At 37.9% G+C, this 25,862-nt stretch overlaps 1 protein-coding gene across 1 annotated transcript in view; it reads left to right on the top strand.

Annotated features, from left to right (window-relative positions):
- NPAS3 (neuronal PAS domain protein 3) overlaps positions 1 to 25,862 on the top strand; it is an 857,895-nt gene that overhangs the window by 207,925 nt on the left and 624,108 nt on the right. The window lies entirely within an intron of this gene.

The raw sequence follows: 25,862 nt of genomic DNA, 5'->3' as shown, positions 1-25,862 counted from the left end.
GACTTTGGTGACAACGTTTGCTTAGCAAGTTTGGGAATGTTAAGAAAATTTAAATGCGCTTTCAGATCTAAAGACTAAAGCCATCTCCCCAGTTAAACTTTTACTATTTCCAGTTTTATTTTTCACTCAAGTATTACAAGAGGGAAATATGGGCAGAAGGACCACATTTATTGAATGTCTACTATGTACCAAGCACTATTTCAAAGTTATATGTATGATTATATGTTAATTATATATATAAGTATGTGTATGTATGTATGTGTATATATATATATATATATACATACGTATATATATGTATATGTATACGTATATGTACATGTACATATGTACATATGTATATATTCATATACGTATACATATACATTATATATGTGTATATATATGTGTGTGTGTATATATATGATTTTTACTTCTCAGAACCTTGAGTTTTATAATATCCTACCCATTTTATACATGAAGAGCGCAAGGATCAGAGATATTAAGTAACTTGCCGAAATTGAAGCTAGTAGACAGAAGTTAAAACCCAGGAATGTCTGATCCAAAAGCTCAAGTTTTCTACCACATCTTCTGAACAACAAATACTGTATACCTAAGGAGAAAAAAGTTAAGACTGAGGATACTACTGGTAACACACTGATGTGTCTCTTGGCTTAGTACGTTGATATGTATGTTTCAAATGCTGGTTTTTTATTCTTACTGAAGATCATTTCTTGGAGCTTAGAAGTAGTAAGCTCATGGTGGATTCCTCCATCATAGGAGTTTAACTGGGAGGTGTTGGAGTGGTACCAGTGATTTCTAGTCCTTCAGCCAAGGAATATGGAGGAGAACTGGAAGGATGGGGTTCCTGTTGCCTCTGTAGTGTTGGAACCAGGCAATGAGGGAATAGACAAGGAAAGGAATCACAAATTATCATATGTACTTTGAGGGAAACAAGCAGGGATTGAGATAGAGACCAACAGGGTGAGGGAATAAGATACAGGGAATAGTAATGGATGCTGTGAGGAGGTAACATGTAATCCAAACCCCAAAGGGTGAAGAGCCAGGTGCTAGAGCTTATCGTTGCCCTCGATTATCAGGGGAAACCTGAGTAGGCCACCCTCCTGTAGAGATGGGCACAGAACCCATGTATCCTCATCATTGATAGAGATTTGGCACCCTGCCTCTTGAACAGTGGGCCCTTACTGCATATTTGGTGATTGAATTTTGCAAAGCCCTGAAAAGAGTCTTTTCTTAAGCACCAATTGATATTTGTATCAGTCTAGGACTATTAGGCATTTATCGTCTTTGAAAAGGAAACTTTTATTATAGAAATTTTCAAACATACAAACAAAGAAGAATATAGAGTAATGGATCTCCATGTATCCGTGTCTGGACTCAACAAATGTTTTTCTGATCTGACTTTATCTAACCTTCTTTTTTTCTTCTTTGGTATTTTCCAGAAAGTTCCAGATTTCGTTTCTTCACGGTTGTAAATACCTTAGTATGCATCTCTCACTGATAAGGGCACTTTTATTTACATACCCTTAGATAATTATCACATTTAGAATTAACAGTGACTGATCTTTGGTTCTATAAAAAAGTTTAAGAAAGAAGGGTAGATATAACTCATTACAAAATTATGATGTAATTGGCATCTGTAAATACATGTATCTGGATCTGTGTCTGGATTTCTTTCTTTCTTTTTTTTTTTTTTTTACATGTTTCTCATATTTGTGACTTGACTATACAAAGGCTACAATTTCTCTTACTAAAGCTAGCAAGCATACATCATCAACTTCTTGGTTTTGGCTTTGTTTTGTTTTGTTTTTAAAAAGCCCAAGAGAAGCATCTACACTGAAACTGACTTGGAAACCTGCTTGACAGAACCTTTCTTTATTGGTCCCTGCAGTGGCCGATGGTATTAAGCCTGTACATATGTCAGAAACATTATTTTTAAAAAGTTTACTCTGATACTGTTCGCCCAGACATCATTGGATGTTGGTTCTGTCTTTATCAAATGCAAGCGGCATTGAGTGTTGGGTAGACTTTGGACAAACTCAGCAAGCTCTTTCTTGAACTACTAGAGCTGGCTGCTCCACACACTGTACTCAAAGTCTACAAAAATATATATCTTTGGAATAATTTCTAGTGACATAGAAAGAGTCCTAGTGACACCTCTTAAAACCATGAAGACCTGTCTTGCCTAGTACTCTCACTTTAAAAAAAAAAAAAAAAAAAAAAAAAAACAGAACAAAAGAAAACCCATGCAGTATGAGTTTGGCTTGAAATTCTCTGCGCTTCTCATTCATTATTTAATCTTATTTTACTTTGTTCAGACAAGCTATCTGGCCTATTGTGAAGCTTCACACAGCCAATTACCTCAAGGTGTTTAGTTCATTTATTATTTACAGCATAAATCTTGTACAGGTTGTCCATTGACAACCCTCTGAGTAGATGTAGTAAATGCCTTTCATCCTTGTGGCCTCAGTCAGTGCTCACAGACCTACCTGCTGAGCGTGGCAGGCCAGGCAAGGTACTGGAACATGTACAATACCAGAGGTAATTGCACTTTATTTTCTCTTTAAAGGTGCGTGTGAAAAATGTGTGCACGGTACCAGATTCTGCACTGAAATCTAAGAGAAGAGGCTCTTTAATTTTGAATGCACTATTCCTTTCTATAGAGACCATATTAGACATTTTAGCCATTGTTATAGGCCGAATATTGAATTTAGAAGTTTGTTGAGAATAGACCACAGTGGAGTCATACTTTAGAATGTTTATATGGAAGTATCACCTTTCAAACTTGAGGTGTATGTCCTTGAACCCATTTTCCTTTCCTGGCTTCCTTTCAGTCTTGTGTTGTGATACCAATATGAGCCAAGTATGAATGACTTGGAAAAAGGCTAGCTTAAGTAATGTGCCGATTCTACTGATGGGCTTATATGCCATTAAGAGTCTCTATCCTACCTTGAATGTGCCAGGTATTTAACCGGGGACTGGTACTAATTTCAGAGCTAATACTGAGCTGTTCCACATCAATGCTTTCAGCAGGTGGCTTGAACTGACAGTGTAAAGAAAAAAGTGAGAGAAAATTACCATTGTACTTTAGAATTTCTCTGATTGAATTGACTGATTATACTGTCAGAGGAGCATTGGGAAGCTGGCGGGGTTATGGGGAGTGAAGAAATGACAGAATTCTTTTAGAAAGAGCTTGTCTGTTTTTGCACAGCCAAATATTTCAAAATGATAATAAGGTTTGATATGAGGTTTGCATTCAATACTTGTGAAAGTCCATGTGCTCCCTGATTTGCTTTTTAAAACTTATGTATTGTGTAAAGAGAGCCAATGGTTTTCTTACTACTATTTTCTCTTCTAAGACACAATATTAAAATACTTGTTTAAATACCATCAGTAAATGTTAAACTTTTTATATTGGCAAAACAGTTTTATAAAGATTTCATTTTTGTTAAATTTTACTTTTGGGAAGGTAGAATGGGAAATTTATCAAGTGACTCGAGATGAAAACTATTTGTTTTATGTAATCAGTCTTGTATGATGTTCTTTCTTCTTTTGATTATTCATTTATTTTGAGAGAGAGAGAGAGAGAGAGACAGTGCTAGTGGGGGAGGGGCAGAGAGAGAGGAAGAGATAGAATTCCAAGCAGGCTCTCTGCTGAGTGGGAGCCTGACCAGGGGCTTGAACTCAAGAAACCGTGAGATCATGACTTGAGCCAAAACCAAGAGTCTGACGTTTAACTGACCGAGCTACCTAGGCACCCAGTCTTGTATGATGTTCTTAAATAGATTTTTCTGTTTAAGAAAAAAAAATTATCAGTCACAAATATTATTCTGGGTTGTCTTTTAAATTCACGTGTATTTAAAAATCTTATTTAGGGACACCTAGGTGGTTCATTTGGTTAAGTGTCTGACTCAATTTTGACTCAGGTCATGATCTCATGGTTGTGAGACTGAGCCCTGCTTCAGTCTCCACACTGAGTATGAAGCCTGCTTGGGATTCATTCATTCACTCATTCTCTCTCTCCCTCTCTCTCCCCCCCTCCACCCCGCTACAGCCCTCCCCCTGGCTTGCCTATCCATGCACAGTCTTTTTCTCTCTCTCTGTCTCTCCTCAAAACAACAAAAAACCTACTCATTATTAAAAAACAAATAAATAATATTTACATAGTGATAATATTACTTAAATGGATAATTAAAACAGAGATATGGTATCACGATTACTAATAATGGGATAATAATGGTAGATAGTATTTGTTGAATAGGTCCCTTGTACCAGGTACTTCACTACATGCTTTATAATCTTCACAATAATAATTATGTAAAGTAATTTCCCTTTGTATCCCCATCTTACTGAAGAACAAATTGAGGCCCAGAGAGGTCGAGTAACCTGCTGGATAACCAGAGCGTGTAAGATAGGATGCTGACTGTCAGAACTCTCGTGCTCATCCTCTAGTGTGTAACAGACCAGGGCAACTGGTGACACTTAACTTTTTTTTTTTTTTTTTTTGCTGTCAGTGCACTGCCTGCCTTCTGTACTAGCGAGAGGGAATTAATAAAATAATTTCCCTTTTCATGGTTATCCCATTATGAATCTAATAGAACTTTTTTTTTTTTTTTTTTTTCAACGTTTTTTATTTATTTTTGGGACAGAGAGAGACAGAGCATGAACGGGGGAGGGGCAGAGAGAGAGGGAGACACAGAATCGGAAACAGGCCCCAGGCTCCGAGCCATCAGCCCAGAGCCTGACGCGGGGCTCGAACTCACGGACCGCGAGATCGTGACCTGGCTGAAGTCGGACGCTTAGCCGACTGCGCCACCCAGGCGCCCCTCTAATAGAACTTTTGATACAGAGTCATGAGAATTCTTAAGGGAATGGTTTAAAATGTGGATCAAAATGTATTGAAGTGTTCTATAAAAAAAAAAAAAGTGCAAGAGACAAATTTAGCGAAGGTTAAGTTAGGTGTAGGGTAGAAAAAATCAATCAGGATAAATGGGTCAGCCTTCATCATTTATTCACCAAATACTTATTGTACTGGGTGCCAAGCACTGGGTTTGGCCTATAGGAAAGCACTGGGTGATTTATTTTTGTTGGGTTGACTCCCTGGTGGGATTATTCACAAACAACCATTCGATGTAAATAGGAAGCTTTAATTGCAGAAAAGAAGGGTTAAAGTCTTTCTGGGTGGACCATGGTGCTGAGTTTTGTTTCATTGCATAATCTAGTAGGCGATCCTCGTATTCTCATTATTCTGATGCAGTGTAACAAACCAGCAGGAAACTGCATTCCATGGGATTTCTATGGGGACTACAGCGAATTCATTCCAATGCTTACAGAGCAGCCGTTTGTAGCTTCAAGTAGCTCCAGGGCTAATGTGAGGAGCTGTGCAACTCTACTTGCTACTGAACTGTAAAACTGAAAGCATGTGTAGTGTAAATAAAACAATGTCAGTAAAATTGCTTCTAATCTGGAGGCCTTATCAGAACATTGGTTGACAGTCTGCTATTGTTGAATGAGGGAAAAAAGGGCAGGGAGTTGGAAATATTATACCTCGCTGAAAATGCGAATACCTGCTTCGTCATTTGGTTCAAAACCTATTCCAATTGTTTTGTGGTTCCATTGGAGGTAAACGTGAAAGAGAAAATATTTTTCATTCCGCCAGCACCCCCACTCCAATACAAAACAACTGCCAAACAGAGTGACACTTTCGGTAACAAATTTTCTTAGCCTGGCCTTACAGAGGATAAAGGAATCCATGTTGTGGGATAGATTTGGTTCCCATCTTCTGTCTGCATTCCATGAGCACCTGGTTTCACCCATCCCCAAAATGTGGTTAGCAGTGCTTCATTTTTGTTAATAGAAGAGTTGTCCAGTCTTCTTGAGGCCCATGATGTATTTGGCGGTTGATGTCGGTGGGCCCTTCCCCAATGTGACTGCTGTGGTCCCCCTAGCCTCACCCCTGTGTTCCTCCTGCCGTCTGTCTACAGGGCAGGCCACCTGGGAATCTCACAAGGCCCCCCCGTACTTGGTTTAAGCATCTGCTGCCATTCTCCTGAAATTCTTTGTAACACTAGGTCAAGGGGCCTCACGTTGTCATTTTGCTCTGGGTTCTACTGGTCATGGTCATGTAGCTGGTCTTGTTTGCTCTGTGAACCTCCTCCTCCTCCTCCCTGCCCCAAGCACCAGGGGTTGCATTCTTCATCCCTGAAGCCGCCTTATCTACGAAGCCTTCTGATTCCTTAGTAGACGTCGCTATCTTCCCTTTGTGTGTCCCTAGTCATAACCTGCATACACCCTGCCTTGAACTCAGAGTGTGCGCCTGTCTTCTTCCATACAGTGGGCTCTCAGGGGGAGGGCAAGCGCCCTCCAAGAGTCTTTGTATTCTTCTCCCTCCGTATCCTAGCCCAATGGCTTTCAGTGCTCCATAAATGCTTGTTGAATTGAAGTGAATTAAATAATTTGCCCTTTTATCTGAAAGAGTAAAGAAATTTACATTTAATATAAGGCCCCTTTGATAGACATATTGCCTTCATTTCAGTTCTCTTCTGATGCAGAATTACGGTGCTGGCTTCCATCAAATGGCAAATGTGATGAGATGGTACACATTTGATTCTGCCTCACTTATAAATTTGGGGTGGGGAAAATATAAATGAAATCATTTCACTAATTTTAAGACATTTAAAGAGTATGGAAATTGAGCTTTGGAGGAAAAGGTTAACTAAGGTTAAAGCGAATGCTTTTCATTTCGCTTAGCATATCACTAAGTGGAGATTTAAAGGCACTGCTCTGTTCTTACCAAACTTTTCCCATACTACTCCTGGATTTCCTTTTAGTATAATTTGAGCAAGATGTCGTCATCGTTTAAATCATTTTAACTTTGCATGTTTCACAAGTGCCATTTTCGTATTGGGAACTCTTCATAATATGGTTTCTTAAACTTTTTAGAAAAATAGAATCTGCAGTGCTTGTTGTCTCTACAGGTGGCGGAACCCTAGCAGTTCGATCACCTGTGTAGGTATTAGGTCATTTGGTTCAAAACCTATTCCAATTGTTTTGTGGTTTCATTTAGGTGTAGGTATTAGGAGTTCTGTTGATGAGGTACAAAAGAACACAGCGGTGCCACAGACATTTTTAACAGAGGGCCCGTGATCACCTTGAGAGGTTCTGTAAACTGTCTCAAACTGTAGGCAAAATGTATTTGGGGAGTGTTCAAAGTTCGTTCTGGAGAGAGGGCTCTCAAGGCGTCTTCTCAAAGTGTTCAAGAGAAGAGAAGAACCTATTAATGAACTGCCATAGAAAATGGAATGAAGATACACATGTTATTAAGTTAAATTTAAGTCAGCCTGTGGGGTGCCTAGGTGGCTCAGTCGGTTAAACCTCTGACTTGGGCTCAGGTTGTGATCTTGCAGTCTGTGAGTTCAAGCCCCATGTTGGACTCCACACTGAGCGTTCAGAGCCGGGAGCCAGCTTTGGATTCTGTGTCTCCCTCTTTTTGTGCTCATCCCCTGTTAGTACTTTGTTTGTTTGTTTGTTTGTTTCTTTCTTTCTTTCTCTCTCTCTCAAAAATAAATACTTAAGACTCAGTCTAGTTGAACATACATTCGAATTGTTTAAATCTGAAATCTCTGGGCTATAAGATGTATTTATCCATTGAATATTACACCAGTATTTTTTTTTCTAAGCATAGATTTTTGTGTTTAAGTGTAGCTGAGAATCTTGAGTCCTGAACTGGTTCGTTTTTTGTTTTGCATTTGTGAGCAATGAGACACGAAGAAGCAGAGAAATTAGGCAAAACACAGTTCCTTCATCATGCCACACGATCATAAAAGAGCTAATGGCTACATTCGAAGGAAAAACCCAACTTCCAGCCACGGTTATTCTCGAATATGGGTAGTTGGAGACTTGTGGCAGACATGTGCAAGGAATACTATGATTTACCACGATGAAGATTTTTGCTTAAAAGGAAGTGGCTTGGCTCTGGTAAGATGCCACACCCCGGGGACTGTGTTTGACCTGACAGGGCTTCACACACAGCCTCTGAGGTCTCCTACATCTCTCAGAGGTGAGCTGGAGGTCAGTGACAGCTTTGCTTCATTTTTGTGGCTCACTTTTCCATTTAGCGTTCTTTTCCTTTCGTAAGTGTTTTCTGTTCTTCCTGATTGACCAGTGTATGCGCTGAGCACACTCAGGAGTAGCGTAGCCACGGAGCAGCCCACGATGCCTTACAGAAACTCAGCTCAGACTGAAGTGTTCATTTGGGACCTGTTGGCCTCCAAAGTATACAAATGTTGAGGTTGGGGTGAACTGTTAAATCAGAAACCCTGTGGTAGTTACAGATCTCTTTGGTATATTTTAGAGACCACCTACTGTGTGCAAGACACAGCCCTAAGCTTAAAGGGCATTCAGAAATGAATGATACTGGCACTTGCCTTGAGGAGCAGATAGGGCCACAAGGGAAATGAGACACGGGGCGTCTGGCTGTATGTGTTCTCAGAAGGGGCAGCTTAACCAAGACTCTGAGGCACACGTTCTTCCAGAGACATGGGCCTCACCTGACAGGGGAACAGTATATAATTTTTAAGAAGGATTATGAGTTTATTTGGAGTCATTTCCCAGGTGGACCTCCAGTTAGTAAATAGCAGTCAACCTAAAGATCTGGGAGGATGAATCTCAACTTGCCTGCCCCTTATTTCTCAGTTCTCTCAGTACAGTTAGTCTAGAATCCCCTGCTGGGAACTGGCCAGCACAAGGGGATGCTTTCTAACTACAGTCACCTCTGCTGGTCCCTTCTTTTGGGTCTCTGTTCTTCCTCTGCCCCACTCCATACCTACACCCTGTTACCCACTTTTCTTCCAGCCATTTACCCCTTTATTCCTCTTGCTCCTTCCCAGTCATGATTTCCCTGTGTAATCTTTATTTCTTAGGCAGTCTCAAGATTTAAAAAGTTCAAATGGGTCCTCGTCAAAGAGGGTTCAGAGAAATGGTTAACTTCTCCTTGCTCTATGAATTTAAGAGACATTGTAATCTGAGACATTTCTCTTAAAAGATAGGTTTCTGTTTGCTTTTGTTTTCTTTTCCTCAAAATCATGCTTTCAGAAAAGCCAAGTATAGTAATACTTAAAATCTACAGTTGAAAACTAAAACTTTATGAGAGCATTTTGGGAGTTTTGTAGCCCTCTGGTGGAGTGTCAAGAGAATCCATAATGGAAATATTTGATGACTTGGATTTTAACTATTTTCAATATGACTGAATAATAAACTTAAGCATTTTTTAGAACACTCTTTTGAGGGCAGCCATTTTGTTCACAGATCTGTAGTGGAGTGTCTGAACATTTATTTTTAATACTTACATTTTTCATTGACAGGAGCAACTGTTCCATTCAGAATTCAGAGTGAATGAAGTATACAGTATTCAAAAGAAATTGTGCCTCTGCTTTTCATTTTTGTTAGGATTTCATTAAGTGATTAATCACAGGAATTTGAAATTGTGGGGAGGGCAAGCAAGACATTTCTGGGCTATGAACACAGAAAGGCTGCCAGGTTTTGAGTGCTGTTTTGCATCTCTGTTAGGTAAATGTGCAGTCATAAGCCTTTGTGTGAAAGCAATTTGACATTAAGGAAAGAGCATTGAAGTCAGACCTGAATTTTAGTAGCCATTCTCTTACTCTATAGATACTAGATTCTGGAGAGGTCACAGCACCTATTTGGAAGACTATTATTCACATTAGTGAAAGGTAGTGTAAGTCATAACTTCTAACATGTCTTGTAGTTCTGTGGTTTGGGGATTTTTGACATCATTATAAATACAGTAAAGTCATGCTTTGTGCAATCTTTGGGGGGAAATGCACATTTATGATGCTTCTAAAAATATGATTAGATAAACTAATGACAAAAACAAGCTTACTAGCATACTGAGAGTTAATTGGGGATAGAAGTCTTTTCATTTTTGTATTTATTTCTAGTCTGACCTAACAAGTAGTATACAGCAGACATTCAAAAAACTGATGTTTGAATGAATGCAAAAAAACAATTTCTGAGGTCTTAAGATACTGAAAATTACATCCAGAACAGGTTTAAGTGGAGTGCATGTTGTTTCAAGAATTATCTACTTAAGTCTACAAATAATTTTGTTAGCATAGACTATTTACCTAATAGGACTTAGGTAATAGTTTAGGTCATAAGTGATTACTTAGTTTTTTTCAGAAAGGGAATTGATTATTAATCATGTAATCTTAGTAAGAGAAAAAGTGTATTTTCCTAACAGAAAAATATTTTTCTAAATAATATGGGGGGTTTTAATGCCTTCAAAATTGCTTGTTTTGATTTTTCCATAAACTGGACAAAAGATTGAGGAAAAGAAATTACCCTAATAACTCATAACTGTTGTATTTTTAACAACTTCACGTTATGTATGAAAGCATTTGCAAATATTTCAGTTGTCTTTTGGACTTGGTAATTACTAGGTTGCATTTTATTTTTTCTCAGGAACAGGTACTCCAAAACGAGGTTATAGCAAGTTAAGTTTCATTATCATCATTTAGCAAGTTTTATGTGCCAAGCTATGAACTCCCAGGTATTAGTTTAAAAAAAACAGTGATGCCACTATAATATTAATGATAAATGGCATACATTTGAAACATTTAAAAATGATCATAGCCTTAAAGCCAAAAAGAGCCAGAAAATATTAATGGGTATAGGAACCATTTTATGTGGATCTGAATTATGTATAGCAGAGAGAGATAGAAAGAGATAAATTGCATAATAAATCAAAGTTCACATGGTGTATTGTTTATTTTTTTAAAAACTACACCAACTTTCTGTTTATGCAGCATGTCAGCTGTTTGAAAAAAAAAAGATGAATAGTTCCAGATTCAGATTTATTCCAAGAATGAATATTTAGCACCCAATAGTGTCATACTGAATGTAGGAAAATAATTACAGTGTATGTTTTACCATGAAGAATTCTAGGAAAGCATTGACTTTTATACTTTGAATGTGCTTTTATTCTCTGAACAATTTGTACCTTTTGTGTCTTCTTGATTTGTAAAAGTCAGGTGTTTTAACCTTCCTTTCAAATACGGTAGTAGTAATATTCAGAAGTGTGTGTAAGATTATATTAAGACAATAATTAACAGGAAATGTTTCTTCTTGATAAATTTGTTGTATTAAAACACGATGATTGCAGAGCATTACAAACCTTGGGAAACGTTACTTGAAGAAAACACTTACACTTAAAGAAATTCCTTGCAGGATATACTGGTGACTGGAAAAAAATCTGTTGGACTTTGCTAATATCTGAAGATTATAAACGGGTGCCTATGTAAGTGGGGTTTAAGTGCTTTGTATATTTTTTGCAGCATGGTTTACTATGGAAATACTATTTTAAGGGTTTAAAACTAATAAATTTAATTAATATTTTTGTAAACAACCATGGACTACTTCTGCCCTGATTTTTGCCAGTGTTCTGTGGGTTTTTATTTACTTACCATCTAGGTGCAGGTGCCATTTCAATATGTTTGATCCCATATATTATGCATCAATGTGCCCCTAACCAAAAAAATCACAGAACTACTGGAACACTAGCTTGGGATTCTAATATAGAACTTGAAAACCTGCAGCATTTCATGGTGCAGATAAAAAGATCCCTGGAGTGGCTATGACCATGTGATTATTTTCCTCTGTGCCCAAGTCACTTATTCCTGGAATGATTTTGAAATGGCACCATAGATCATTCATGTACGCATTCGTTCATTCAACATTTAATATCAGGTAGTACCCAAGGAGCTAGACAAATGGAAGTATAAATGTTCATGTCTGTCATCTCTCGTCTTTCCATGTGGCTCTTGTAAGGCTTCTGCTTCTGCTGTCTCATCATGAGTGTCTCACCACTCAACATCCTTCCTGTCTAGTGGGCCCCATCAACTTGTTTGTTGCTCCCTTGGTTCAGCGTCTGTTGAACTCCAAGTGGGTCTTGACAGCTAGAGGTTGAATGAAGTTCCAGAAGTGAGGTAGAGAAATGATGAAAGCTTTTGAAAAAGAGAGTGGAAGCAAAGAAGAATGTCTCCTGTGAAGGGGAGATAAAGAGAGCCTTAGAGACAGCTGGGAGAGCCATATGGAAGGATGGGGAGCTAGCAGTGGTGGTAGGATTTGATGGAGGGTCAGAGCTTCATGGAGAGGAGATGGCGACGAGAGCATTGGACTAAGACGGTGGCAACCATTAAGCCGTCTCGCAGAAGCTATTGGTCCTTTCCCTGGCCATTCCAGTCTGACTCATCTAAATTGATATGCAAGAGGACACATTTGGGATAAGGATTCTGTGTAGATATTTTAGTGGTGTAGATATGTCCTAGGATTATTGAAGTTTTTGTTTGAGTTATGCAAAGATATTTATATCCAAGAATCAGTGAGAAAACTGTAATTGAGCTGATATGTTGACAGATATTGATTGGCTTAATTTAATGTAGATAGCAAAGGCAAATGCTTATATAAGATTATGCCAAAAAAATCTCTAACAAAAGTTGTCGTTAAGCTTTTCTTGAATTTGAAGTATTTCCATCAGATGAGATACTTACTGCCTAAATTTTTATAGCTTTTGGAGTTACTGTTATGCTTATTCCTGAAAATGTCATTAAAAATCCTTGTTAGTACAAAAGCTATTCTGTTTTTTTTTTTTTTTAACATTATATTGACCAAATTAAGAACAGAAGATTGACCATTCAGAGATTTTCCACCCTTAGGAAGCATGTCTACTTGTTTCGGTGGGATACAAAATAAAATGGAAGAGATGTTTAAATGCTTTTTATTCATAGTGTTAAAAATGGTTAGAGGAACAATTCACATTTTTCCTTAACACAATGTAACAAGCAATTAACTTTTTGGCATAGTGATAAATCTGCTTCTCTAAGAAGGTGTTTTGTGTTTTAATAAGTGGCAATACATACTAGTATATTCATTTTTATTAAATAGTTGAGTAAAAAAAAAAAGTGAATTTAATTCACAAGGTATTGCCTTGAGCTTATTGAGATTTTACAACATCCCAATGCGATGCCATCACATTCAACAAAGTATTATTTAAAAAAAATAATTAGCAACAAAACATGTTTTTGAAGTATCCTAGTGTTTGTGAAGTGTTAGCATCTTTGATCTACTCAGTCTCTAAAATAAACTTAAAAACATAAATTTTTTGGTAATGCTGAATCAGTAATAATGGTAGATGGTTTTAAAACAATAAAATCAAACGTTAGTTACTACAGACAGCACTTAAAAAAAATTTTGCCAGCATGTATTCGTGAATTTGCTCATTTGTTGATTTAATTTTATTACTTATCTGTTCTGTTTTTAGACTAGACATAGGTCTTAATATCTAGAAACTTATCAACATAATTGTGATTTTTGTACTGTTAGTGAAGATGCTACCTGCAGAGCAAATTATGCCAAGCAACCACAACACAAATATGCTTAGCTATATAAATTTTTAAAATTTGTGGTAAATAAATTGTGTGTGTGTGTGTGTAATACAATTGGTCATTTTAACCAATTTTAAGTGTACAACACAATGGCATTAATTAAATGCACAATGTCATGAATCCGTAACAACCATTTTCAAAACATTTTCAAAACATTTTCAAATAGAAACTCTGTACCCGTAAGACAGTAACTTTCTACCTCCCCCCTTTTTTATCCCCTGGTAGCCCCTAAGCTATTTTTGTCACTATGGATTTGTTTATTTTAGATATTTCATATAATAAAATCATGTGATATTTGTTCTTTCGCATCCATCTTATTTCACTTAACGTAATGTTTTCAGGGTGCATTCATGTTGTAACATGCATCAAAACTTCGTGCTTTTTATAGTTGACTCTATTCATATACATATGTGTATGTATATACCACATTTTGTTTATCTATTGATAGATACTTGGATTGTTTCCAGATTTGGGTTATTGTAATGTCACGGTGAACATTGGGGTACAAGTATCTGTTTGAATCCCTGTTTTTAATTCCTTTGGGGATATACTTCGGAGTGGAATTGCTGGGTCATGTGGTAATTCTATTTTAAGTTTTGGGGGGAACCACCAAACTGTTTTCCGCAGCAGCTCTGAATGTATGAGGCTTTCAGTCTCTTCACATTCTCAGTTTTGTTTCCTTTTTTTTTTTTTTTTTTTTTTTTAATTATAGCTAACTTACTAGGTGTGAAATGATACCACATGTTGGTTTGAATTTACATTTCCCTATTGTAATTCCCTAACACTAATGATCTTAAGCATCTTTTCATGGGCTTCTTGGCTATTTGGCTATTTTTTAAAAGAAACATCTATTTAAGTTCTTTGCCCGTTGTTACACTGGATTGTCTTTTGTTGTCAAGTTTTATCCTTTGTATTTTCTGTGCATTAAACCCGTATTAGATAAATGATTCACAAATATTTTCTCCCATTATGTATGTGTTTTTCTTTACTTTGATCGTCATGCCCTATAATGCATAGCTGCCTTGAAATTTGGAGTCCAGGTTATCTATTCTTTTATTGCTCCTGCTGTTAGTGTGCTAAGAATCTGTTGTCAAATCCAACGTTATAAAAATGTCCCCTATCTTTTCTGCTGAGAGTTTTATAGTTTGAGCTCTATGTTTAGGTTGTTGATTCACTTGGGTTTATTTTTGCACATGGTGTGGTGAAGGGGTCCGACTCTATTCTGCTGCATGTGGCAATGCAGTACCCTAGTGCCATTTGTTAAAGACACCATTCATTTACCACTGCATGGAGTTGGCACCTTGTCAAAAATCACCTGGCTGTAGATGTACAAGTTTATTTCTTGACTGCCAGTTCTGTCCCATTGGTCCTACATGTCTTTCCTTTTGCCTGTGCCACACTGTTTTGATTACTGTCACTTTGTCATAAATTTCAAAACTTATGTTTTGAGTGTTAGTCTTCTGACTACTGTAGTTTTCAAGACTCTTTTGATTATTCTGGGCTCCTTGACATTCCATATGAATTTCAGGATTGGCTTTTCCATTTTTCCAAAAGAAGTTGTTGGAATTTTTATAAGGGTTGAGTTGGATCTGTAGATCACTTTAGTTAGTGTTGACGCCTTAACAGCATTAAATCTTCCAACTCATGAACATGCTATGGCTTTTCATGTTTCTGTCTATCTAGTTGACTTTATTTTTTTAGAGCAACTGTAAGTTCACAGCGACATTGAGCAGAAGTTAAAGAACTTTCCCATATGTTCCCTGCCTTGGCATCTGTGTATTTTTTAAATGGAATTTAAATTACTCTTTAATTTTTTTCAGCAATGTTTTATGGTTTCATGTGTCAGTCTTTAATCTTCTTGGTTAAATTTGTTAGTAGGGGTTTTATTTTTTTAGATGCTGTTGTAAATGGAATTGCTTTCCTAATTTCTTTAGTTGTTCATTCCTGTCCTGTGAAAACACAACTGATTTTTACATATTGATCTTGTAACCTGGAACTTTGCTGAATTCATTTATTAGCTCTAGTAGCTTTCTTGTAAATTCCTTGAGGTTTTCTATATATAGAATGTCATCTGTGAACAGATAGTTTTACTTCCTCCTTTTCAATTTGATGCCTTTTATTTATTTTTCTTGTCTAATTACTGTCACGAAATTCCAGAACAATGTTGAATAGTAGTGGTGAAAGTAGGCATCCTTACCTTCTTCCTCACCTTAAGCAGGGAAAGCTTTTAGTCTTTATCCATTAAGTATGTTAGCTGTTTTTTCTTTTTTCTTCTTTTTTTTTTTTTTTTTTTTTTTTTTTGTAAATGTCCTATTTCATGTTGAGGAAGATTTCTTCTATTGCTAGTTGTCTGTTTGTATCATGAAATGGTGTTAAATTTTGTCAAATGCATCAATTGACAAGTTCATATGGGTCTTTTACTCCCTTTGTTCTCCTACTGTGGTGTGTTATATTGTTGGACCATAGTTCAGAACTCTTGAAACATAGTAACTTTGTATTCCTGGGATAGTCCAACTTGGCTATAGTATATCATCATTTTCATATGCTATTGGATGTTTTGCTATTATTTTGTTGAGGAATTGCTACATGAATTTTATTCATTGCCAGACTAGCATTCAGGATTTTCTTGGATGCCTCATCTGTAAAGGCATTTCTGTCAAAGAAATGATAGAATGTCTGAGTCTTACCTATCTGAATGAATCAAATAAATTTTTTACTTAAATTTTTATAACTGGCCTGTACATTTAAGGAATACAAAAACAGCAGTGCTTGGGTGGCTCAGTCGGTTAAGCATTGGACTCTTGATTTTGGTTTAGGTCATGATCTCATAACCTGTGAGTTAGAACCCCATGTCGGGCTCCATGTTGACAGTATGGAGCCTGCTTGGGATTCTCATTCATTCTCTCTCTCTCTCTCTCTCTCTCTCTCTTTCTCTCTTTCTCTCTTTCTCTCTCTCTCTCTCTCCACCCCCTCCCCTGCGTGCTCTCTCTCTCTGTTTCTCCCTGTCTTTGTCTCTCTCAAAAATAAAAAAAAAAAATAAACTTAAAAATAGGAATAAGAAAAACATTTCATCTATAAGGTTAGAAATACTTGTGGAGTGTCCATTAGGTGACAGGTGATAAGCTAAATGTTTTATATGTTACTTCATTCAAAAGGTAACAGCTGTCAGTATTCCCATTTTGTAAGTGAGGACATGGAAACTTGGAGCTAGCAAATAGTAAAGCAAGGGCTTTTAGCCCTTGTTAGCCTTTGTTTTTCATCCTTAAGCCTTGACTCCTGATGCTACATTATTATGTCTGACTTGAGATGGGAGTCTATTGACAACACTGCCAAGAAAGAATAAGGGTGCCTATAACTAAAGAGTTACCTACATGATGGGTTTATTTTCATATCCTTATTTTCCCTAGTTTAGGACAATGTGAACATAGTAAAACCACCATATAACAGAAATTCCAACGACTAGAGTAATTAGAGTGCTACATTCTAATGCTATAGATGAGTGGATGAATTGATGGAAAAAAACAATAAAGGAAATCCAAGAATGGTATGAACAAAATCATTATAAATCTAAATGCACATGAATCAGTCTTCATCATTTCCAGACATTTAGGCGTTTTAGAGGACAGCAAGATTTCTCAGTAAAACAATGTGATTTTTCTATGTAAATGTTGTGGCATAACAGGTGTGTTGGCTAGTGATAAGATAATCTGCCAAGCAACAAATAAATAATTGCACATGAATCCCAGGAAGATGTTAGCCCTGGGGTATATTTGAATGTGATTTTTAAAATGGCATTCAATTTTTTTTTCTGAGCCTCAGAAATAGCTGCATATACCTCTATCTTGAATGGTGAGGTTGATCCTAGTTTTCACGACTATATTTTATTTTTAATGTTTTAAAATGTTGTTGTGAAATCTATCATGAGTTCACCTCCCTCCCCCCAACCCCAGCCCTTTTACCTGGATAATGTTAAAAAACTGTTTGGTCATGTGTCTGTTAGGAAGTTTGGCCAGATTTTTCAAGCCTTGGTTAGGTACTCCTAAGTCCTTCCATAGCGCCTGCTCCTGTTGTTGGCACTATTTGCAATTTTTTGTTGATTTGTCGTCTCATCAAGGCCATAAGTTCATTCAGGGCAGAGATTGAGTTTTGTTTAACAGCATAACTGGGCATCTTCTTCAATGGCTGGCACTTACGAAACGCTTCATATTTCTTTTAAAAAAAAGTAAATAAATGATCTGTGTTATTCGCATGTCAAACAACTGTTGCGGTACAGTCTACCCCACCTCTAACAGTTGATATTCTTTTTTTATTTATTATTTATTATTATTATTTTAATATGAAATTTATTGTCAAATTGGTTTCCATACAGCAGCCAGTGCTCATCCCTAAATGTCCATCAACTGACGAATGGATAAAGAAATTGTGGTTTATATACACAATGGACTACTACTTGGCAATGAGAAAGAACGAAATTTGGCCTTTTGTAGCAACGTGGATGGAAATAGAGAGTGTTATGCTAAGTGAAATAAGTCACACAGAGAAAGATACCATATGTTTTCACTGTTATGTGGATCCTGAGAAACTTAACAGAAGACCATGGGAGGGGGGGGAGGAAGGGGAAGGAAAAAAAAACAATTCTTTTTTGAAAAAAAATTAATGTTTATTTATTTTTTTCAAGAGAGAGAGAGACAGAGACAGCAAGCCAGGGAGAGGCAGAGAGGCAGAGAGAAATTCCAAGCAGGCTTTGTGCTGTCAGCGCACAGTGCAACGCAGGGCTCACACCCATGAACTGTGAGATCATGACCTGACCAAAGTCCAGAGTTGGATGCTTACCCATCTAGGCACCCCTAATTGTTGCTCTTCTTAACTTTCTCAAGTTATTGTTCTACAGCAAACTTTGCTACCCTGCCAATGGGTAAATAACTCTCAGGGGGATAAAGGTGCTTCCTTTATATACCTGGGTACATTAGATTTTCAAGGAAATAATAACGCGTGCCTAGTGTTTCCGTGTCACTGACAGGCCAGTAGGGTGTGGGGCAGTGGGACTGTGACCTCTGCCACCACACTGATCATCATGGTCTTTTTCGCCACCTTTTTCACATTCTCCCCAGTAGATTCCGAGGTAATACACCTGGTTGTATCCACATGAAGGATACCTGTCTCTCGACAGGTATATTTGTAACTTGAAGAGCAAGGCACCGGACATAATTCTTTGCTCACTATAGTAGTGAAATTATGATTATTAAACGTCGTCAAAGTGAGTCACCTGCATAAAAGTATTTTCTTATTGCACCATTTTCATAAAACTGCCCTACTGCATGGGGCACTGGTGCCTTGCAAGTGCTGAGTTATAGGGCTACTGAGGCAGTACTCTTTGAGAGGTGATTTTGGATAAAGTATCTTAAATCTCTAAAACAAACTGATTTTTATTTTTATTTATTTATTTATTTTTTAATTTTTTTTTTCAACGTTTTTTATTTATTTTTGGGACAGAGAGAGACAGAGCATGAACGGGGGAGGGGCAGAGAGAGAGGGAGACACAGAATCGGAAACAGGCTCCAGGCTCCGAGCCATCAGCCCAGAGCCTGACGCGGGGCTCGAACTCACGGACCGCGAGATCGTGACCTGGCTGAAGTCGGATGCCCAACCGACTGCGCCACCCAGGCGCCCCTGATTTTTATTTTTAAATAAATTGATGTCCAAGGTAAAAGATGCACTTCATATCCGATACCCGTTTTCTTCCCTTTGCCTATACCACTTCTTCTCTGATCACGTGTAGGTTTCGGATGATATCTTACTTCCTAAAAAGAAACAGATCAGGCAAGTATATAGATCAAGATACCGAGTAATAAAAAGGTAAAGTCCCATTTGAGTGTTAAAATAATGCATGAGTGGGGCCAGTTGGGGCCTGAATTTGTGTCGGTTGGTGGAAAATAGTTTACGTTAGTTGATTAAACTTCGTAAAAAGGAATGCCTTTTACATGGGTAACGTCACAGTTAACAGACATACTGGGAAGAAAATAGATGAGATATATGAGGTGAAAAATTAGGCAAGAATTAAAAAAAATCTATTGGTAGTATTTCATGTTTATTTACTGAGAGAGAGAGAGAGGGAGAGAGAGAGAGAGGGAGGGAGAATCCCAAGCAGAATGCCGATGCGGGACTCAAACTCACGAACCGTGAGATCATGATCTGAGCCAAAACCAAGAATGAGATGCTTAACCGATGAAGCCACCCAGGGACTCCCCAGAATTTATTATTTTTAATTGTAAAATGGGTTAGTGCCATTCAGGAGTGATAATTCAAAAGATCCATACCAGTGGATTGGCCTTGCCACTGACTCAGCAGAATGTAGGCCATTGCTGGAGCAGCTTCCTAGAGGGCCATGAAGGTGCTGAACTAGTTGAGCACAGGGATGAAGTTATTTAAAAACTAGCATGCAAATAGGGCAGTATTTTAATAAGTTGTTGTGTCTTTTTACTCTCCTTTGGTGTTCTCCGATGATGCTAACACTACCTGACTAGTAAAGCTATCTTTGGAAAGGAGGAAAAGGAAGCCTTGTTTGAAGTTTATTCTCTGCAGTTGGGAGACATGACGGCATCAGGTTTGAATAAATGAAACATTTCAGTAAATAAGTTTTTCCTATGTGGCTAGGAAAGTTAGCTCTATTGGATGTTATGTGTATGAAGCCTCAATTTCCCCAGTGCACAGTAACTGTCTTTTCTAGTAGCAGAATTGTGGCTTTGCATACAAAAGACACTGACATGCAGCTCTTACATGGTCACTTTCCGTCTGCTTCTTGCAACTCCATCCTGGCCTCCAAACCCTGCTGGATTTGGTTTGTGGCCAGCTGCTGATAACCTAGAATAAATCACCATGAATCCCTCCGAGGGAACTAGAGAAAAATGGGAAAAGCAATAAGATGCCAAAGGAACATTTTAAGGATTAAGAAAGGGCCAATGTTTAATGCAGTTCAAGGTATCAGGGAAGAGCGAGATTGGTGTCAATGCCACTGGAAGGTGAGCGTGCCCTGGAGTCAGAGACATGGGCAGTTGATTTCTCAGTGATGCCCCAATGCACAGTGCAGTGTGACATGTGATGCTTCTGAAGAGGGTAGATGAGAGCAGAAGAGAACATTATTATAGCGTATGTTTTCTTAGATTTGATTCCATATCATTTCCTAGATATTTAATAGCACCCGGAAGTAGGCAGAAATGTTGGAAATCAGAATAAAGTGAAGGAAAAAGAAAAGAAAGTGGCAGGACATTTGATGGAAATTCATTGGCTGGAATGAAGATGAGAGCCAAAAGAAAAATCAAGACATGAAGATTTTGAGAAACGATCAGAGAAATTAAAATACACAAGTAGAGCAAAGGTCATCAAGTGAGTTTGTTAGAATCCAAGATAGGGAGGATCTGGGGAAAGAAAGAATATTGATTGTTTTGGTCACTTGAAAAAAATCTTAGGAGAACTTGATTAAAAAATACAATCCTCTCAGATGTGGCTGAATTGTGAGTTACTGAATATGACTACCAGGTGTCAATTCTATACGTAAGTGGAAATAGAAGGCACCATTTTACGTGGTATTTGGGATTTGTGAAATCTTCATTAGCAAGGCAAGTTTATCTTTGTATCCTACACCTAGTGAGATAACACATATGCTCAATGTAACTAATAAACTCCCATATTTTAACCCTTAAATAAAGGACGGGTAGGGATGAGTAAACATGTTATTTAATTCAATAGTGCTGGTAGGTTGGAGTTGGAGGTCTGAGCACATGGATTTAGAATTGCTGCCGGAAATTTTCATGCCCTGGTTACCACATTCATCATGAGATACAGGAATGTTTTCGTATGTCCTTTAATGTCATGAGGAGTCAATAGAATACTCCCCAGGAAGAGATGATTTGATGTTATATCCTCAGTCTTTGAACTGGCTTCACATGGCATTTATGCTGTTAGAAATGAGGAAGGTAGCATTGCAGCAGGTGGTGATTTGAAATTGGACAGTCAGGAAACCAGATTAGGTTAATCTAAAATTCTATACTCAGAGATTACAAGGTCATTAGTATGAATATAGATATGTACTGGAAGAATTGTGCTTTTGTGTATCTTTGTGGAAGCAAATGGAGAGAAGAAGGAAGTATTTAGAGAGTTACTCAAAAAATACTAAAATCATCCATGATAAGGATTGGACACTCAAGGGCTATGTGATATTCAGATTGTATAGATTCCAATGGGGAGAACAGGCATAAAACAGGGAAAGGAAATCTCTAAATCTTGCGTAATGAGATAATGGGAGAGAAAGCCCCTCCCATGGTATAATTTGCTGTCTTTGATTCAAAACGAATGTTGCCATGATTTCATATTTTTGCAGTATAACTTGAAGAAAATTGTTAATGTAATTTCAGTTTTATCTTTTAAACATTGAATAGTTTGGGAGGTTATGCTCAGTAATGCTTTTATGTTGCCTAATTGGTAACTTGTTAACATTTTTATTTAATATCAGTGGAGAAAAAATTAAAATTAAATGGCTGCTGTAAAATAGGATTAGTGATTCAAGTGGCCATCCTGAAAAGCCTCCTGTCTGGGTTTCTACCTATCTTTCTACAGGCCTCCTCCTCACCCATATGCTGCTTCTACTGACTGTTAGCCAGTAAGTACTGTGTGTAAATGACAAACAACCAACCTTCTAGAGACTTTTCTATCCAAAGTCACTGCTTCTCACCTCTTTGATATATAGGCAGACAAACTGTACAATGCTCTTCCTTGTCTCTGTTTCTTTGTTATTCTACTCTGGCTCCCTATGTGTGTTTTTTCTCCCATGAATGTAACACATTATTTAACTGTAGGAACTTCCTTTTGAAATTGTCCTCCCTGCCTCCCACACCTCATATGGGGATGTATGCCGAGCATTCAGTAGGTAATCAATAAATGATTGATGAATAAAAATTGATTGAATGGACAAACCACTTGGACCCTTTTCAGAAGATGGCAGTTGTGTGGGTGCGGTTTAGATTTCAAATTTACCAACTGAAAGTTTTAGAACTTTAGTTCTTAAAAATACACACTAAGATTTTCCTGGTTGTCTTTTCGTGGTAGCAAATATGTGAGTAGTTTGAAATTTTCAACACTTTTCTCGAGGGTACCTCTCTGCTGCCTTTGTTTTTCCATGCTGTTTCTTCAGTTAGATCAGATTAGGCAATATCTTCTACCATAATTTATGTTATAGGTAAACTGCATCATTGGAATTTCCCTAGAAAACACTTTTAAAGACGCTCACAAATAAAACAAATGAAGCAGTAAGATGCACAGACGTATGGTTGTATTACTGGATAATAATTACCTTCAGTTACCAGTATAATTTTAATATTCTAATCATTTAATTTTCTTGCCCTTGAATTTAACTGTATTAAGGATGTAATCATCTTGAATGTATGTTCTTTTTTACTCTAGGTTTCAAACTCTTTATACTCCGTTTGTTTTTATCCAGTTGGGGATTTGGTCCTGCCCGATGGACATGTATCATTTCTCCTCCACTTTCACACCAACTTGCAAGCTGGCTCAAGCCTTCCCATCATTAGAGCAACCTCTCTTTATCTCATGTCCCCTTGTAGCTATTTCTTCTTTCCTTCATAGCTAATTTCTCAAAACAACAATAAATGCTAAAAATTTCCACTTTTCTGTAGAAATCTGACCCTTAGTTCCGATTTTGTGGGCAAGTCCCTTCTTTCAGAAAATAGCTCTTCCTTTGACTTCAGTAACACCTTTCTTTGGGTATCCTTCTACACCTTCCTTTAAGTTGCCTCTGGGTTCCCCTTTTGCCCTCTGTATTATTTTGTCATCTGGTGAGCTTAGGAAATTAACTCCTTGTGATTTTTTCCTGTCTCCTGTTAGGCCAGCTCATCTAAGCTCTGGACTTAAATCAAAGTCCACCTTCTGTCTACCTGCTCTTTTCCATGACTTCTGCCTCTCCAAGTTCAGGCAGACATGATCTCCTGGCCAGAACCTCCATAGTGTTCTTATCATTGCAATCTCCCGCACTCCCCTGCTAATCCTATAGTTGTACTTTTCACTGACTCCAGAGGAATCTTCCTAATGTGTACCAAAATCACGTGTGTCCATTTTGTGTGCATATAATTGTCTGCATATAATGGCTGAGTTCCTTGGTTGAATTCTAAGGAATTCCATGGCCTGAGCCTTGCTGAACGCTCCCCATAGTTTGTGTCCTTCCACCTTCACGCCATATTTACGCGTTCCTTAAGTGGACCTACTGCTTTATGACTTCTTATTTTCCTCATGATGCTCTTTGCATTTCATTATGTCTACCCTCTTATGGCCCTGACATCTCATTTTAAATGACTTGTCTGAAGGACTACTTATCCAGTGAAGCCTTCCTTGATCTGTTCTGAGAGACAATTGGCCACTATCTGCCTTGTAGGTTCAGTATCCTGAACTGAACCTCCTCTCTCAAAGCTTATGCTCTGGTCAGGAACACTGTCAAACAAACAGTTTGAAGCTAGTGTGCTTGATGAGCTAATTGGGAAGAAAAGGGTGCCACAACATGTTAGAAGCATGTTTAACTTCAACTTCCAGAGGAAGTGACTTTTGAGGGGGGATTTCAAGGATGAGTAGGTCTTCCTAGGAAAGGAGTGAGAGATGAAGGAGAATGTTTCCAGGCATGAGAGGCCTCAGAACATGGAGTGAGAGGACATGACCAGTCTTCCCAAACTGAAGTGGAATGCAGGGTGTATGATGGAGGAGAGAACAGGAGCTCGTTAACACAAGGCCTTAAAAACATGTTAATGAATTTGGAACTTATGCTAACGGCAGTGGGAAACGTGTAAGTTTGAGTAGAGGATTGACCTGAGCAGAACAGTGGAAAGTTCTCTTGGATTGTAGGTAGTCAAGAAAAGCTTGGAAAGGAGTTGGTGAAAGGGGGCCACAAAGAAAGGAGTTAGGAAGTTATTGCAGTAGTTCAGGAAAGATGATGGTGGCTTAGAGTAGGTTGGTAGCACACATGGATAGAAATAGATTGTAGAAATTCTTAGGGATAAGAGAATTTGCAGTTGACTGGATAGCTGAGGAAGTTAGAGTAAGGAGAAATACAGGATGCTGCCCAGTGTTTGGATATAGACAATGGGTGGTGCCATTTAATAAGAATATACATCACTGGGGAGAGTCAAGCTGGCATGGGAAGAGAAGATCGTGGTTTTGTGTTTAAGGTTCCTGTGTGACATGAAAATAGGCTAGTAAGTAGCCATGAAACCTGGAAGACCATCTCACCTGTAACTTTCCTTTTACTGGACTGTAATATTCTTTAATGTGTCTTAGTCATCCTTCATGCTCTGTGACTGTTACACAGTTGGTTTTCAAGAACTATTTGGATGACTAAACAAATCAGTGAATGAAATGGAAATACACCTTAGGTGGATCTTCCCAATCTACTCTTCTCCACAAAGGGGCTGTATTCAGAACTTGTAGCCCATCAAGATTATCCTGTTAGCCTTTTCAGAATTCCTTTTGTGAGTACTTCCAGTATTAAAGAAGAACTGGAAACAAAAGCACATTTTAAAATACCAGAGATAAATATAAGAACCATTTCCCTCCTCAGAGTTTCAAAACACATCTTTTCTGGTCCCACGTTAGTACTGTTATCTGCTATTTTCTCCTGAGATTCAGGTTGTTTGTGACTTGAATGAAGGTCTGACATGGATACTCAGGTACGATTTTGTGTTATCAATGTTAATATTCAGGTAATGAAAAGTGACTGTAGTTTTAAAGTCTAAGTAGTTGTGATTCCTGCAAGGTACATTTACCCACATGAGGAAATGAATCACGCTTTTCAAAGTGGATCCAATTGGGTGTCCTTTTCCCCCTATATTTATACTCAGTTTGGAATTAATCTGGCATTATCCCTAGATACTATAAAGGAAAAGTGGCAAGGATTTTTGTGCAAAATAATGGTGCCCAAAAGATAACAAATACATTTTAGAATGAATGGGGAGTTTCTTGGGAAATCATAGACATACACACACACACACACACACACACACACACACACACACTCATGTAAGGGTCATATTGGACTGTGCTATAATGCTGGCCAAGGAAAATCTTTGGAAGAGAGCCACTGGGGAACAGCAGATGTTCTTTTTGGTTCTGTTGGCAGTGAGGGGCACTGCGAGTCAAGGTTAAGGCTTGGGAGCTAAATAATAGAACTGAACTAGGGTTTTTTCCTTCCAGCAAGCAATCCCCAAGGTCATGGACTCTGTCTTCAAAAATTCTAGAGATCTGAAGTGATTAAGAATTGAACTTTCTTATGTTTATCATACACCACTAGGGAAGAAATCAAGTGAATCTGAGCTCTGATGAGGAATGCTTGGGTCTCAGTTAAGG

The sequence above is a fragment of the Panthera uncia genome, assembly GCF_023721935.1.
Source record: "Panthera uncia isolate 11264 chromosome B3 unlocalized genomic scaffold, Puncia_PCG_1.0 HiC_scaffold_1, whole genome shotgun sequence".
NCBI lineage: Eukaryota > Metazoa > Chordata > Mammalia > Carnivora > Felidae > Panthera > Panthera uncia.
Note: the sequence above shows the minus strand (reverse complement) of the source record. Positions and strands in the feature narration are given on the sequence as shown.